The sequence below is a fragment of the Pararge aegeria genome, chromosome Z (assembly GCF_905163445.1).
Source record: "Pararge aegeria chromosome Z, ilParAegt1.1, whole genome shotgun sequence".
NCBI classification, from domain to species: Eukaryota; Metazoa; Arthropoda; class Insecta; order Lepidoptera; family Nymphalidae; genus Pararge; species Pararge aegeria.
Window position 1 is genome coordinate 4,650,107 of NC_053208.1, and position 16,216 is coordinate 4,666,322.

General features: G+C 35.0%; 1 protein-coding gene across 1 annotated transcript in view; it reads right to left on the bottom strand.

The window, feature by feature from the left end:
• LOC120636241 (glutamate receptor 1-like) overlaps positions 1-16,216 on the bottom strand; it is a 204,876-nt gene that overhangs the window by 128,987 nt on the left and 59,673 nt on the right. The gene's annotated exons all lie outside the window — the stretch shown is intronic.

The following is a 16,216-nucleotide window of genomic DNA, read 5'->3' on the forward strand; positions in this document are numbered from 1 at the left end:
TAAACTGATCGTAGTATGAAAGTATGGAAATAATTTAACAGTATTTGTTTCATCAATTATGAACCAAGTCTTTATTTTATTTTTTTTATCTTATCCGTTGGTAAGTGATGATACAGTCTACGATTGTAACGTACTAACCAATATGGCTGTTATAGCCCATACACCTAAACGGTTCTATGCGACATCGTACAGTAACGTTAAATCGCTTGGCGACACGTCGTTGTCACAGCCTATGTGCATCCTACCAGACAAGACAAAGAAAATTCGGAAATTATAAATTCTGAAAAACAAACGAACCTAAGACGTCCTACTTATAAGACCACAACGGTCACAACTGCGTCAGAGAGATCGTAAAAAGTCATTCCCTGAAGTGGGGTTTTGATACTTGGACTTTGCAAGTTAAGCCAACGATCCCAGCTATTAGCCTACCAGATAATGATCGTTCTACAAATGAATCAGAGTTGGTTGCAAATGTCTGCAAACATGGTATCCTCCATGCTGAAACAACAAATAAGTATTACCTTGGCAACTAAGCAACACAAATAGGTAATGCGCTTTCAATTTAAAATATCTTTTTCTTACAGCGTGAGGTCTATGGAGAAAAACCAATCGTATTATTAAGTAGTTAAGGAGTTCTTTTCCGAGGAATAAATAAACTTGGATTCTCGGTCGAATTGGTTTCGAACAATATCCGATAAAATGCAAAAAAAGTGAAATAAATTCTCTGTAAAGTGATTAAAATCGGCATCTATTTAAAATTTTCTATTGAATAACACTATTAAAACCCTCAGGTCTAAAAAAATGCGAGTAATATTACAAAGTGAAAACCACAATAATAGCCGAGCGCAGGGTTTTATCGCAATGAAACTGACCCAGTTCTAGATTTTTCTATTGGACCAACGTAATGTACATAAACCATCATTTTATTAAAATGACTTTGTTAAGCCTACTCTCAGTTTTTATTATTTTAAAAGTCTCACGAACCGGAATTATTTATTTTGTATTTCAATCCTCAAGGTACTGCACTAAAATTATTTTATTGAGATTGTATACATAAAAATCATTAATGCAGCAAAATGTATAAGTGTTCTAGAAGAGAAACCAACTAATCAACAGACTTTTTTCACTAATAGCAATGCAATAAAGCATTTAAAAATGCAAGTTAAGCTAAATTACAAAATAATTAGCGATGTAATTTATTTATTAATTAACAAACTCATCAGGAATCCTACCTTGGGCACTATTTGAGAGATCATCATAGATGATATGCATACCAAAACCCAAAGCTATCTGCCCGTGGATTAGCTCGTAAGCAATTTTCAATATTCCCACAGAAACTACTTAAGGGAATCGGGATAAAAAGTAACTATGTTCTTTCCCATGTTACATGCACACCATTTCATCCAAATCCCCTCAGCTGATTTTGCGTGATTGAGTAACAAACATCCTCACCTTCACATTCATAATATTAGTAGGTTACTATGATGTTACTTGTTTACATAATTTTTTTTTTGAATTCCTAAGTTCGGTATCTCATAGAAGATATTCAATATTCTTCTTTTAAATATAAGTATCGCTTTATCAATTAATTAGCAATCTGATCAAACTAACTAAAGCACCATATATTTTATTATTTATTTAAAAGAAATCCTCAACCGCGGAACTGTAAAATCTTATATCAAAGAGATGCTGCAACGTTCAAGTAGGTATTCGGAAAATCTGAATAAAAGCAGACTCCAATACAATTTTACAACCATGCCATTCTCATTTCTTATCACTACGGCTATAGCTATGTGGATGCATTTATGTCTTCAATGAAATGTTTCGCATATAGGTACACCTTAGAGGAACTACATTCCTTTATCAACAGCTTAACTGGGGCAAAATTCCCGCTCATATGTATCGAGTGTTATTTGGAGCAGAATTCAATTCAATTCAAAAGATAAATGTAGTACGCCTATTTTTCACGTTATTTTGAAATGTTAAATTCGTCTGTTGATAGTGAACTAACTGGTACCAGCGATCTTCGCCAGCCATATTATTGGTTTCCCAAATCCCTTGGCAACCGTATGTTTTACTGGGATAAAAACTTATGCTGCTTTCAGTCCGTCAAAGTCTCACCACCAAAGACCTGATCATAGTTTTTTAAAACTACGTCTTAAAGTATACTTAAAATAGGAAGATTAAAAACAAGATTATTGTTAAGTTCAATTTAATTTCTGCAAACTTTGAAAGTGGCTCGAATCCAATTAAAAAGTTACCAATGAACTAATATAATTCCAAGTTTGCTGTTGCTAAATTAATTGCCTTGATTTCAATTAATTGGTTTCAAATGTATCTTAGACTCGACAGTAAGACAATAGTTAATATTATTCTAATTGTTATCATACATTCGAATTGCTTTGTACCTACATAATTTAAATTTTCTATTTATTGTAGAATTAATAACGTTTATTTATTTATTAAAGCTTCAGTTCAGTTCACAATACATAGTAAAGAAAAATTACAAATATTTTGTTTCTAATCAGTGTGACTAGCCACTAAAAGGTGTGCACAGCATTTACTATAAAATGACCGATATTAAGCTATAATAAAAATACAAAAAGTTAAACAAAACTAATATTACAATAAAAAAAAATAAAAAATAACAAAAGAAAACTAAAAATTACAATCCGAAAGTGCAGTCCGGATTGATCAATATTGACAAAATAGATCAATATTGTTATTTGCGCGAGCAAGATCATTATAGACACGACTTGGCGATTTAGAGCGGATTTAAATTGCACTCGGCCCCCTAAAGTGAAGTCAAAATCCTACCCACTGTTTTTTTAGTACTTTTTCCTTACTGTATAGAATGTCTACTTCTTATAATTTTCGGCTTGACTTAGTAACATATCACGTTACACAAACAAATTATGTTATCCATAATCAAACATGTTATGAAACGAACGAGGCTTATAAAAGACATTTAAAAATTATTATAGTATTGTTAATACTACTTTTTGAAGCATCTTCACCTTTCTACCATCGAACTGAAAGGCATTGTAAGGATCTGCACCGTTACGTTATTGATATCCCATAGACACTTACAAAGCGTTTTGCTTTATCGTTCCTAATTCGCACCACAAAGATCTTAAATGCCCTTCCGGCTTCCGTCTTCCTACCTCTTCGTCATCTATAATATGGGTTCCTTCAAATCGAGAGTGAATCTCCGAGAGGCATTTTCTAGACAAGCGCGCTACATCCTTGGCTGAATCAACACTTATTTTCGGGGGTGATTGCAGTCAAGTCTATAGACAAAAAAAAGTATTTTCGCCTGCGGTATTTATTTTGTTCGTATAATTGGAGTGACCGGAGTTCAATTACTAGTAGGGGCCAGTTTTGTTAGTGTATTATTTCAAAATAGTCAGATCTACATAGGATGATCTGATTTGAAGTTTCACCCACATTTAATCCCACCCTTCCAATAAATTCACTATAGCAATTTAGCGATAATGAACCATATTCATAACCAAATTCAAAGAGTCAACTTTGCTGTACCGTTTTCAGGTTAACGGGCTTCCAAATAAGACTGCAGTGTCATATTCCATCAGGAATCAGTACGGCTTACAAACAAGTGGTAACCCCAGGTATCCTTAGTCATTCGTTCAAATTTAAAATTTTATATATTAATATTAATTCAAATTTTTAATTTTAGTCTATCTTGAAAACAAAAATAGTAACAAAACAATTTCAAAACAAATGATCACTTGTTATAATACAACTCAAAACAAATTTTCTCAGGGATTGATCAATCGAAATAACAGCTTTATTTAAATACTTCTTGATTATTTGAAACAATTCATGGCCAGGATAGGTATTTACTACTACTAGACTAGACTACTAGAATGCCTCTCATACATGGATGATTTAAAATCAAATATTTTGTCCGGGAGACGCACAAAGTAAAAAGTGTCAAAATTATACTGTTTTAAGCGATTATAAAAGCCACCAGTGCGTTTTACCTATGACTGTCGGTGCAGAGGCAGCGAGGTCAATCTATAAACTTCAAGTCACTCAACGTGGTATGGTAATAGCTATCCGTGGAATTTATCTGAGGGACAAAGTCCGGAATGAAGTTATTTGCCTCCGTGCGAACAGTTTATTTGCGTGGTTTAATTATGATCAATTAGAAAAGATCTTAAATGTAAAAACCTTACGTTTCACAGGATATAATGGTTGTTTCCGCGAATTTGGAATTAAAACTTTGAATCCATTTTTAATAATAATAATAAATAAATATACTACGATAATACACACATCACCATCTAGCCCCAAAGTAGTAGTAGCTGGTGTTATGGGTACTGATGAATATTTTTATAAATAATACACATAAATACTTATAATATACAGATAAACACCCAGATACTGAAAAACATTCATGTTCATCACACAAAAATGTTCCAGTTATGGGAATCGAACCCACGGCCTCAGAAAGAAAGCAGGAGCGCTGCCAACTGCGCCAGTCGGCCGTTTAAAAAAAAATTACATTACATTTGCATGGGCTAACTCCAGATGTTGTGAAAGACTAGAGTAAGAGAGTTCTACTTACTAGATTTGTATAACATCTAGACTCCGTGCTTGAGCGCAAAGTATCTTAATGCTCTGTAGAGCACTTCACGAATCAAGACTTCGATACCAAGGGTTCTAGTAAATTTAATAAGGGATCTATTCTGAAATTAAGATGCTACGATGATAGGCTACTTAGTTGTTAGTTCAAGGCGAGGGCGTCGAAAGGGTTCGAAGCCGTTATTTTTAAGTGGTGCTCGAAAAAAGAATTAAGTTGTTATTTATATCAAACTGCCAGTGTGCAGGTATCTTTCAACCCTTAATTTAAACCATGCAAAATATATTTTTAAAAGGAATCAAAACATATGAAGCCACGATGAAGCTCTTATTAAAAAAAAATTGGTTGCCTGTAAAGTCGGTATACGGGCGAAAGTTTTACGTGACAACGACTTTGAGTGGTAAAATAATTTTAATGTGAATATTCATTCGTATAGTAGGAAGAAGGATGAAATAAAAGTAACAATTTAAAACATTTATTTATACAAAGAATTATATTTAAAACATTAATTTATACAAAGAATCTCGCACTGAATTTCATATTAACTAAATTTGATTTTTACCTTTACACATACATACGTATTTATATACAAATATACATACAATAACTTGCAATACATTTGCGTACAATGAAACAGCGTTTACTACAAAGGGACGCGTGCCTTTCACTTTTTATGTCTGTCTCTCTCGCTCTTAGGCGGGCTAACCATGCCCGAGTGGAAGGGACGCGTGCCTCTCACTCGGTCTCATTGTGAGCGCATAACGTGAGCGGAGCGTAACGCAGTTTCTTGAAGTGTCACCCGGCAAACCAATTTATAAGACGTTGTCACGTCAATAAAGACGGACGGAATGGAAAGGAGAGATGTACGATTCTAGCCGCGAATTTTATGTCGTTGCGTTAAAGTCACGGTGTTGCATTTCTTGTTTCTAAAATAAAATTGTAGTTTGTAAAAGTATTCCACCTTAACAATATTTTTCAGATTTCCAGACATATTGCAAACCTCTGTAGAGATATTTTAATTAAATCAAACAAAGGTTTCATAATTATTACGTCTTTAGCCTAGGCCTCCTTTCTCAAACACAACACAGAGCATGAGGAATGCATATCGTCTGAGAAGTTACAGGAAACTCTATTAGATTAGATAGATTACTCTACAATCGATGAATTTTATTACTGATAAGGTTGCTTTGAAGTAGTCCGATCCGCTTTCAAGCTTAAGTTTATATAATTAGTTATATGAAAGAAAAATTTATAAAACACTACAAACTTATGAATTCATTCCGAGATGCATGATTCATACAGAAGTTACAAAACGATCATCAATATTTCGTTATATCCCGCCGAACGCGCCACCGTCTCTGTAATTACACTGAACACTCTAACACAATTACCCAAAAAGCCTGTCGGGGAGAGAAATTTAATGAACTCGGTAATAGAGTGAAACGTCTTAAATTTAATTCTTTGCCACAATTTTTACCTGCGGGATGTTTACTGTTTTCTTTCGCTCAAGCTGTTAATTAATGGCTTGAATCTTTTGGACGTTTAACATCAAATTTTCTTAACCTCAAAACAGGCCCTTAAAGTCAATCAATTTTACAATAACAAATCGTAAAATACAGAGTAAACAACAAGATATTATGATACCCTCAAATATGTTCTACTCAAATTAAATTGAAAAGAGCAAGACTAATAAGATTGATGCTTGAATATTAGTCTCGTACACGGTTTCTGTATGTCTTTAATAAAAATAAAGATAAAATATAAAGGACATACAGATACAATAAGTAAAAGAGAGCAGGTGTTACCCATTGCCCTATTGATACAGCGACATTAAACAGCTTTGACGGACTCAGCTTGTGATAACAGACCTACATAAACTTCTCTACATACTTTAAATCAGAGGTTCCCAAACTTATTATTCTCGTAGACAAAAAACATGTCACTGGCTTTGGTGGTCTCTACTGCTATATTTCTTCTTTAATAAATTAAGTAAGTTAAGTCAAGTTCCATCATAAAGGTTTAAGATTAAGTGTAAACGATGGACGTCGCTGGACATAAATCTTTTCTAGGGATATATCGGGTTTAGTGCAGGTTGTATCCGGCTTGCCTAGTGAGACCGGACGGTCTTGTTTTGGGGGTTTTAACCAGTGTAGATCAGGTAGATGTCACACTCCGGTAACTTCGGACCCCTACGTCCATCGATATGCCGTGCTATGTATCGCACACACTATAAGTTAAGCAGATCGCTCTATCGTACACACTGAGACTTTGGGCTTGTTGCTTCTTCAGTGGAAAGTCATGCATTTAAGAAAAGGCGAATTCCGGCAAGCGATTGTTTACAACTTAAAAACCAAATTTGGAAAACGATCATCGATATTTGGTTATTTCCCGCCGACGCGCCGCCGTTATTATAATTTCACTCTAACACAATTACCTTAAAAGCCTGTCAAAGAGGGAAATTTAATGAACTTGGTAATAGAGTGGAATTTCTTAAATTTAATCCTGTGCCTCAAGTCTCAACTTTTACGAACAGAGATGTTTATTTTTTTCTCATTCAAAGTATTAATTAAAGCTGTTTTTTAATTGTAATATATTTAAATAATCTTCAAAAATATTTAAATTATCTTCTATATTACTTAATTAATTGATTTAATTGAAACGTTGAAACTTTAACACTAAAGGTTCAACGATATTATTTGGTTTTTCATTTGTCGTAATAACACTTTCTTTCAGAATAAGAGCAGGGGCGATAGTGTCAAAATCTGTAGTCATGTGATTTTTTCCAGAAATGGCAGCATTGATGTTGTATGAACAATGCCAGATGCCTTGTTACCAACAATGCAGTTTGTTAGAAGCTTCGTTTGAAAACAGCATAATGGAACGGGAGGTGGCAAAAGCGCTGATTATTTTATCACTATTCAAAATGCGGATCGTCGCCGGGGCGTACTGGAGTTAGTAAGTGAGACCTTGCATTATTATTATTGGATAGAAGCATGCGTTGCTTCACGGAATTCCATGATATACAGTAACAGGTTTAGCAGGTTAATGCAATTTTTTAAGCTCACAGGCAAAATGGTGAGAAATCTTTGCGAGCTGGCACTTTCGAATAAACTGGAAAGTTTGAAGGTTGCGATAATAAAACTGAACAGTCGGTTTGGGTGGCCGAACCTTCGATGGCGAAAAGAAACAAAATTCAGGTAGGGGCTGGCGAACCACTAACATCTTATAACTTCACTAACAATTGATGTCATTTTTGAGCTTAGCCGTTCTTTTTATTGGAATTCAGTAAACTATATTAATGTCAATAATCAAATATTTATTTATTCAAATATACCCATGGATGGCATTTTGATGCATATTTATAGCACATTTTATGTTGAAATCATTATGGGTAACTGAACTTTAGAGCTCAGGTTTCTACAGGTCTTTACAGCAATAAAAACTGTTGTTGATAAAAACTAAAACCGTTTGTGTGCATTCCTTTACAGCTTTATTAATATTGGTGAAATTTGGCACAGAGTTAGCTTGCATCCTGGAAACGGGAAAGGTTTTTTTTATCCCGGGTTGCTATTGTATATTCAAAACAACCGAAACAAATGCGGAATAATTAACGGGTCAATAAACCCAAAAGAAAACAACCTTCTTAATTTTATAGTCTCCATCAAAAAAATAAAATATTGAAATAGTTTATTTTGACGATATATCAAACAAACACAAAAATTTGAATAATCTGGTCACTTCAATACTGTCGAACGTGACTGGAGGCAGTTATTGAAGATTTTGGCTAGTTTTCTTTCACTTATATTTCTTAGTGAAGAAAAATATTGTATGAAAACTTGATAGCCTGAGAAATCTCCTTAACATTCTCAAAAGGCGTGATCTACGATCTGAACCCATCTCATTCTTAGAGGAGTCCCGTGCCCGGTAGTACGTTGGTAATGACTACAAGGCTTAAAAGTTGTGTCGAGTTAAACCGAATTAATATGCACGCACGCACTTTACACTCCTTAAATGCAAATGAGCGGTATCCGAAAGCGGTGGTAGCCCAGTGGGTAGGAGCTCGACTTCACTTTCGGGGGCCGAATTTAAATCCCAGCTTTTCTAAGTAATGTGCATTTTAAGTCATTAAAATATAACTTACTACAACAGTATTTCTAGGAATAACGTTAGATGCTAAACTTCAATGGGGCCCTCATGTAAATAATTTATCGAACAGGCTTAGTTCTGCTGCCTATGCAGTAAAGAAGATACGCCACCTGACAGACATAGAAACTGCTAGGCTAGTCTATTTTAGTAACTTTCACAGCATTATGTCATATGGAATTTTACTATGGGGTAATGCTGCTGATATTGGCACTATTTTTGTGCTGCAGAAGAAGGCTGTTCGTGCGATCTATAAAATGGGTCCGAGAGAGTCATTGAAAGATAAATTTAAAGATGTTAAAATAATGACACTCTATAGCCAATACATATTTGAAAATTTAATGTATTTTCACAAAAATATATCAAAATTTAAAAGAAAATGTGACTGCAATAATTTGAACGTTAGAAGCAAAAATAAACTTGCAGTGCAGTACACTAGACTACACAAAATAAGCAATTCATTTAAAGGAAATTGTATACAATTTTACAATAAATTACCGGTTGATATCTTGGGGATGTCACTAAAGAAGTTCAAAGTTTGTATTAAGCGAAAAAAGCTTATAGAAAAGTCCTATTATAGTATAAAGGATTACGTAAACGATAAAAAAGCTTGGGTGTAAACAATTGCTCTAACCAGGTTGCTTCTTGAATATTTTCTAATGACAATGTGAGATGGTGATAACAAAAAGAACACCCGGCTAAGTTTGTTGTGGGCTTCTTCTTAGACCAGGGCGCGATTGGAACCCTCGTAGCTTTAGTTTTAAGTTTACGATTGTAGTTATCGCCATCACTACTCACTGCTATGTACACATTTTGTATATAATAACGCATCAAAAGTGCCATCTATGTGCCTATTTGAATAAAGATATATTTGACTTTGACTTTGACTTTGACTTTGGTGAAGGAAAACAGTGAGGAAACCAGCATGCCCTAGAGTTCTACATAATGTTCTCAAAGGTGTGTGGAATCAAAAAATGAATTGGGCCAGCGTGTTGAACTATGGCCTTAACCCCTTCTCCACTTAAGTTCAAGGATCACGAAACTAAAAATTACGCAAAAATAAAATAATAGAATATTAATTTGTGGGCATTACGTGTATATTGGTAAAATTGTCATTTCCAGCAAATTAAATTGATAATTATCATTAACGAATATCATTAAGCATTAGCGCATGTGTGGTTACAATAGGAATATTGTTTCACATAAAGCTATTCGCTCACGGGCAAAGTACCGTGATAGTACAAACACTTTTCTCTAGCAATTATAAAACGTACTAGTTGTACCCTGCCATGCTTCGCTGTGGCACATTTTTATGGAATTGTTGAGAAATGAGAAACAAAACAAAGAATACATTAACACTATGCTACACACATACTAAAGTATGCTAGCCTCAGGCTCTTCTCTTTCGTTCAATTCCAGGGAAGTGAGGAGTGTCGTTGAAAGTTTGACAACTGGTAAGTCTCCTGGACATGATGGGTTAGGTGTAGAGCACCGATGCACGTTTTGTATTCGTCACTCCTATCTCCCTTCAGATCTAATGAAAAGCGTAGTGGTCCCAGTTGTTAAAAATAAAACAGGAGACATTTCTGAAAAATGTAACTATAGACAAATTTCCATAGCTACGATATTGGGTAAGGTGCTTGATGGTTTGCTTGGTCGACTGCTTAGTAGATATATAAAGTTAAATGATGCGCAGTTTGGATTTCGTCATAATTTGTCTACGGAAACTGCCATACTGACGCTCAAGCAGACAGTACAGTACTATACGTCCAGAAAGACACCTGTATATGCTGCTTTTCTTGACCTTTCCAAGGCATTTGACCTCGTCAGTTACGATAAATTTTGGGAAAAATTGCAGACCTTAAAGGTGCCAACTGAGGTGATTAGAATTTTAAGATATTGGCACAGCTCCCAAACGAATAGAGTCAAGCAAGCAAGCAAGCAAGCAAGGGGGTGCAAGCTCATCCTCATATAAGCTTGAGTGTGGTGTTAGGCAGGGTGGTTTGTCGTCCCCTGCTCTATTTAACATATATGTTGACCAGCTAATTGAAGAGCTAAGCAAGACTGGAATTGGCTGCTCTATTGATGGCACCATGGTCAATAATCTGAGCTATGCAGACGATATGGTCTTGCTGAGCCCATCGATTAGTGCTCTAAGGAAGCTCCTCAAAACGTGCGAGACATATGCTGCGTCACATGGCCTCGTTTATTATGGAGAGAAGAGTGAATTACTTGTGTGCAAAGGACAAGCTGTTAATGACATTCCTGCTCTAACACTTAGCGGCGTTCAGCTTAGTAGGGTGACTGAATTTAAATATTTGGGGCACATCGTGACAGAAGTTATGTCTGATGTTAAAGACATCGAAAGGGAACGTAGGTTATTGACCGCCGATTGGCGCAGTTTGCAGCGACCCTGCTTTCTGAGTCCAAGGCCGTGGGTTCGATTCCCACAACTGGAAAATGTTTGTGTGATGAGCATGAATGTTTTTCAGTGTCTGGGTGTTTATATGTATATTATAAGTATTTATGTATTATATTCATAAAAATATTCAACAGCTATCTTGGTACCCATAACACAAGCTACGCTTACTTTGGGGCTAGGTGGCGATGTGTGTATTGTCGTAGTATATTTTTATTGACCGTCAAATGCAATATGCTAGCTCGTAGGTTTGCACGATGTAATGTAGAAGTAAAGATTACGCTTTTTAAAGCTTACTGCCAAACGTTCTACACGTGCAGCCCCCGGGGTGGCTTAAACGCTTACCTACGTACGCAATATAATAAGGATGCTGTTGGGGTTGCCGCGCTGGTGCAGCGCATCACAGATGTTTGCAGGCAGATGCTCACGTTGATGACTTTTATTGTGTAGTGAGGAAGAGAGCTGCATCTTTGTTGAGCAGGATTCGTGGCAGCAGCAACAGTATTTTACAAATACTAGCTGGAAAACTAAATAACCCGTTCTGGAGGCACTGGGAGGGTTTACATGCACACACTTGGAGCAAATAGTATTAAATTTTAATTGTTTTTTTTTTTAATTGTATTTTTTTAAATTTAATAATTATCATTATTCATTGTAATTTTAATTTTTAATTTTGTTTTTTAATGCCATTTGAATAAATTTATAAAACGTTTTTTGGTTATTTGATAAAACCATAATTTAGGATATAGTTTATAAAATTGTTGTTTATTAAAATGACTTTTTCTTTAGTCTTCTTTGACTAAATTACCTTACTTAAATATACAGTTTACATGAAGCGACTGTTAATTTTTTCGATAAGTTTTTGAAGTTATACTTCTATTGGCGCGATGGAGAAAAATAATGAAAGTGAATTTTTACAATGCGCGCGCACAACGACACCTGAATTCCACATCGTAAAGTTAGTTCTAGGTGGCATGAAAATCGACATCTATGTTCAAGTTGTATATTCTGGTATTTTTAAATTTAAAACACGTTTTTCGTAACAGTACAAACAGTGTGAATAAATAAATATTATTACGTTAATAATACCTTTTGTATTTAAATAAAATCTTTTTGATTAATTTTAATATTTATCGTTAATCACTACTGCATTTTAGTTATATTTTTTCCATACGCCAAAGAAGTATAACTTCTAACGCGTATACATAAGTACACACACTCTTATTTTTAATCAGGAAGACTTTTCAGAAGTTTCACTTCTACCGTGTTTGACTTTCACACACACACATACACACACACTTTTATATTTTTTTAATAGAGATATGCGTGCGGGCGTACTCCTAGGGTCCAAGGAAATTGGTAGTGTCAAAGTTATTGAAGTGAAATTAGGTTTTTTTAATAATCCATCAAATCCATCAACTCTTAAAGGTTTGCTATACAAAGGCGGTGGGTGTTCAGCTGTACGTACAATTTCCGCGAGTAACAATTCCGTGGTTAATTATACATATTGCAATATTTGTACTTCGGTTCCCGGGTACTGTGACCAGTATTTATTGACCTATCATACGGTCGTAATATAAACATTAATACTAATTAACGCCGTTGATGGTAATTTATGAATATAACTTTTGTCGAATGGTTTTAAAACAAAAAATATTAAATTTTTACTTATCTAACTATAGTATAGACAGATATCAACAACTTTGTCTTTAGAATAGATCCGAGTCGTCCGCGTCAAGGCTTCTTCTTCTTTGTCGTAACACTCTTGCCAGAGTAGTCGTGGTCATCACGGTGGGACATTGTTTGTGGCAGTTGTTACTCGCCTGACGATCATTCGCCACTTCTCCCTGTTTGCAGATAGTCTGGTACACTCATGCAAGGGACCTCCCACTGAAGATTCCCAGAAGACCTCCCATTTGAATGCTTTGGCAAATAAAAACACAGGGTGTATCAAAACCTTAAAGCCCCTACTCCTCCCTTATAACCAAATAATATAACCAAATAATATAAAATATATAACCAAATCTCTTTTAAGGGTTTCAGAAAAACCAAATTGGTTCATCTGTTTCAAAGATATGGACGTTTTAACAGATGGAAAGACTGATAGATTGATAATTAGTCATTTTGGAAATGATTGATTAGGTTAAGCTAGTCGTTCTAGTATCTTAGCTTAATGAGCAGCAATAATCTCAGACAAATACTTCAGTTTTATTTGTTTTTCACTATTAATAATAATTATAAATAGTTAGCAAAATACTGGCTTTATTTATCTCTTAATGTCTAATGATACCTAATGGTAATCCTCTTCCCACCCTCTTGCAATTTGCGAGGTTGCAATTTGGAATTTTGGCATATTATAGATCAGAACCAGAAGTTAAAATAAACAATAGACAAAATTCTATTTCGTTTTTATCTCAAATCTCACTAAATGATAAAACAAGAGAACCATGCTAATTTCCAGAGAGCTACAAGTTTTGCAAGTGGAAAAAAGACGAGGTTTGTAATGCTGGTGCGAAAAGTTAAAAAGGTAATGAAAACTTTTGTAGCTTCATTCTGAAATATACAAGTAAAGCAAACAGACGCTGCAGACAGCATGGCGCGTTGAAAGTGCTCATCGCTATAGTGAAGGAGCTGGTGTAAAATTTATTAATATTCTCGTCAGATTGTACAAATAAAAACCGGTCAAGATGAAGTAGGGTTCGCGCACGGAAGGAAGGGGATTAAAAAAACTTTGCGTTTGGTATCTGGTTTTTTGACGTCGGTGTAGACTATGTAGCAGTACGCTGAGTCCCGTAATTCACGCGGGTGAAACCGCAGGGCACATCTAGCTAACTATAAAAACAGCAAAAATATCCCGTCGATTATATAGGAGCAATTTAACTCCGGTGTATTTAATTCTGTTTTTTAGTACCTGTTGTTATAGCGACAACAGAAATATGTCGTATGTGCAAAATTTCAACTGTCTTATTAACACGGTGCATGAGATACAGCTTGCCGGAGACGTAAGATAGACAGATGGACGGACATAGGGGCCTCAGAGACAGGGCCTTTAAAAAAAACCGTTTTCAATTAAAAAAAAATTGTAAAGAAAAATAGCTTGTCATTGTTTCCAAACAGTTAATATATTCTTACTTATCCGGTGATCTAATGTAAACAACGTCACTATTACCTTATTAACGTTTCACTACTGGATACAGGCATCAGTTGGAGACAAAGGTACACACCAAAAACTGGTCGTCTTAATGATTATTGACTACCGATTGGCGCAGTTGGCAGCGACCCTGCTTTATGATTCGAAGGCTATGGGTTCGATTCCCACAGCGGGAAAATATTTGTCTGATAAACAGTTTCTGGGTGTTTTTTGTATAAGTATTTTATGTATATTATTCATAAAAATATTCATTAGGCATCTTAGTACCACAACACAAGTTACGCTTACTTTGGGGCTAAGTGGCGATGTGAGTACTGTCGTAGTGTGTTCATTTATTTATACGAACTTGCACGTGACAATCAACAAGACAGGTGCTTAACTCTGTTCTTTTAATGGGATGCAACCATTGGTACATAAAACTTAAAATAAAAAACATAATATTTATGATTACTTTATAAACAAATCTATGGTATTATAAATCGCTGCCGCCACCACCACCGCCATTACCACAGTAAAAGTACCAAACAATTTCCCGACTTAAAAAGCTGCTTTCTATGCAATATTTTAAAAGATCGGCTAAGGTGTTAAGACATGCACCAAGGCACATTTTTTTTTAATCTTATGGAATCAGTTTACAGCTTCTATGCAAGGAATAAAAATTTAACATCCTGATTCCTGACGTAATTTGATTTTTTTTAATCCTATGGAATCAGTTTACAGCTGCTATTCAAGGAATAAAAAAATGTACTTCCTGATTCCTGTCGTAATCTGTTCTTACATGCATATAATCTATATAAAACAGTTTCAATGTTTCACATCTGCTAGGCGTCTCGTGACGGCTCACACATTTTTTTGACCTTTACATCGACGATTATGCTTGATTCGCCACTGGTTCCTTAGCTATTAGCAAAGATGATAGAAACACTACGTTATTTGGGCAAATAATATGCGCTAGCGGTCGACACTCATCCTCTCGCGGGCAGTTTGCTTTTGTTTCCACTTTTAATTTCCGTGTCAGCATTTTCGCATTGTTCCCACTTTTGAAGATAAGAATTATGTTGCCGCCCTTTTTTCAGGTCTCGGCCTTTCTTTCAGACTAACGGTCGTGAAGTTGGTGCTACACCTTGATAAGGTTTATGTGTTTTCAAGGAAGAAAATAGGAATGCGTCTTTTGTTAGGTGTTTTTACACTGAAGTTCTTGCGAATGTCTCTTACTTATCTAGTTAATATAAAATCATACCTAGGGGCATGTTGACGTTAAAAAATATTTACTGAAATAAAATTAAAATAACTGCCAATGGTTTCGAAGATAAAGGTAAGAAAACATTACCCTGAATTGTTAATACTATTGCTTTACTGGTTGGCTATGGAATAATATATTATGAAATGAAATGAAATGAAATGAAAATACACTTTATTGTACACCTAACAGAAATTAAATTATAAACAAAAACAACACAATGAACACAGGTACAATGGGCGGCCTTATCGCTAAAAAGCGATCTCTGCCAGGCAACCCAAGCAAGGAAAGGAAAAAAAACAAAAAAAAACACAGACTTAAGGGTTAGTAGGTTGTACACAGGAGAAGAGCAGTTAACAAATTAAAAATAAATATATATATCAATTACTATATCATACAAATTACAAGCCAACAACACAAAGAAAAGTGACTCCGAAGCAAAAAAAAAAAAAAACGACGAATTAGGGTGGCATAAAATGTTTTTTAAGGAGTCTTTTAAAAATCGGTAGTGACTGCGCGCGCCTAATTTGAAAGGGGAGAGAGTTCCATAGCCGAACAGCTTCAACTGAAAAGGATTTAGAATAGAAAGAAGTACTATGGGAAGGAATTTTTAGTATAAGATTATCTTCAGAACGGAGAGAGCGACAGTGAGAATCA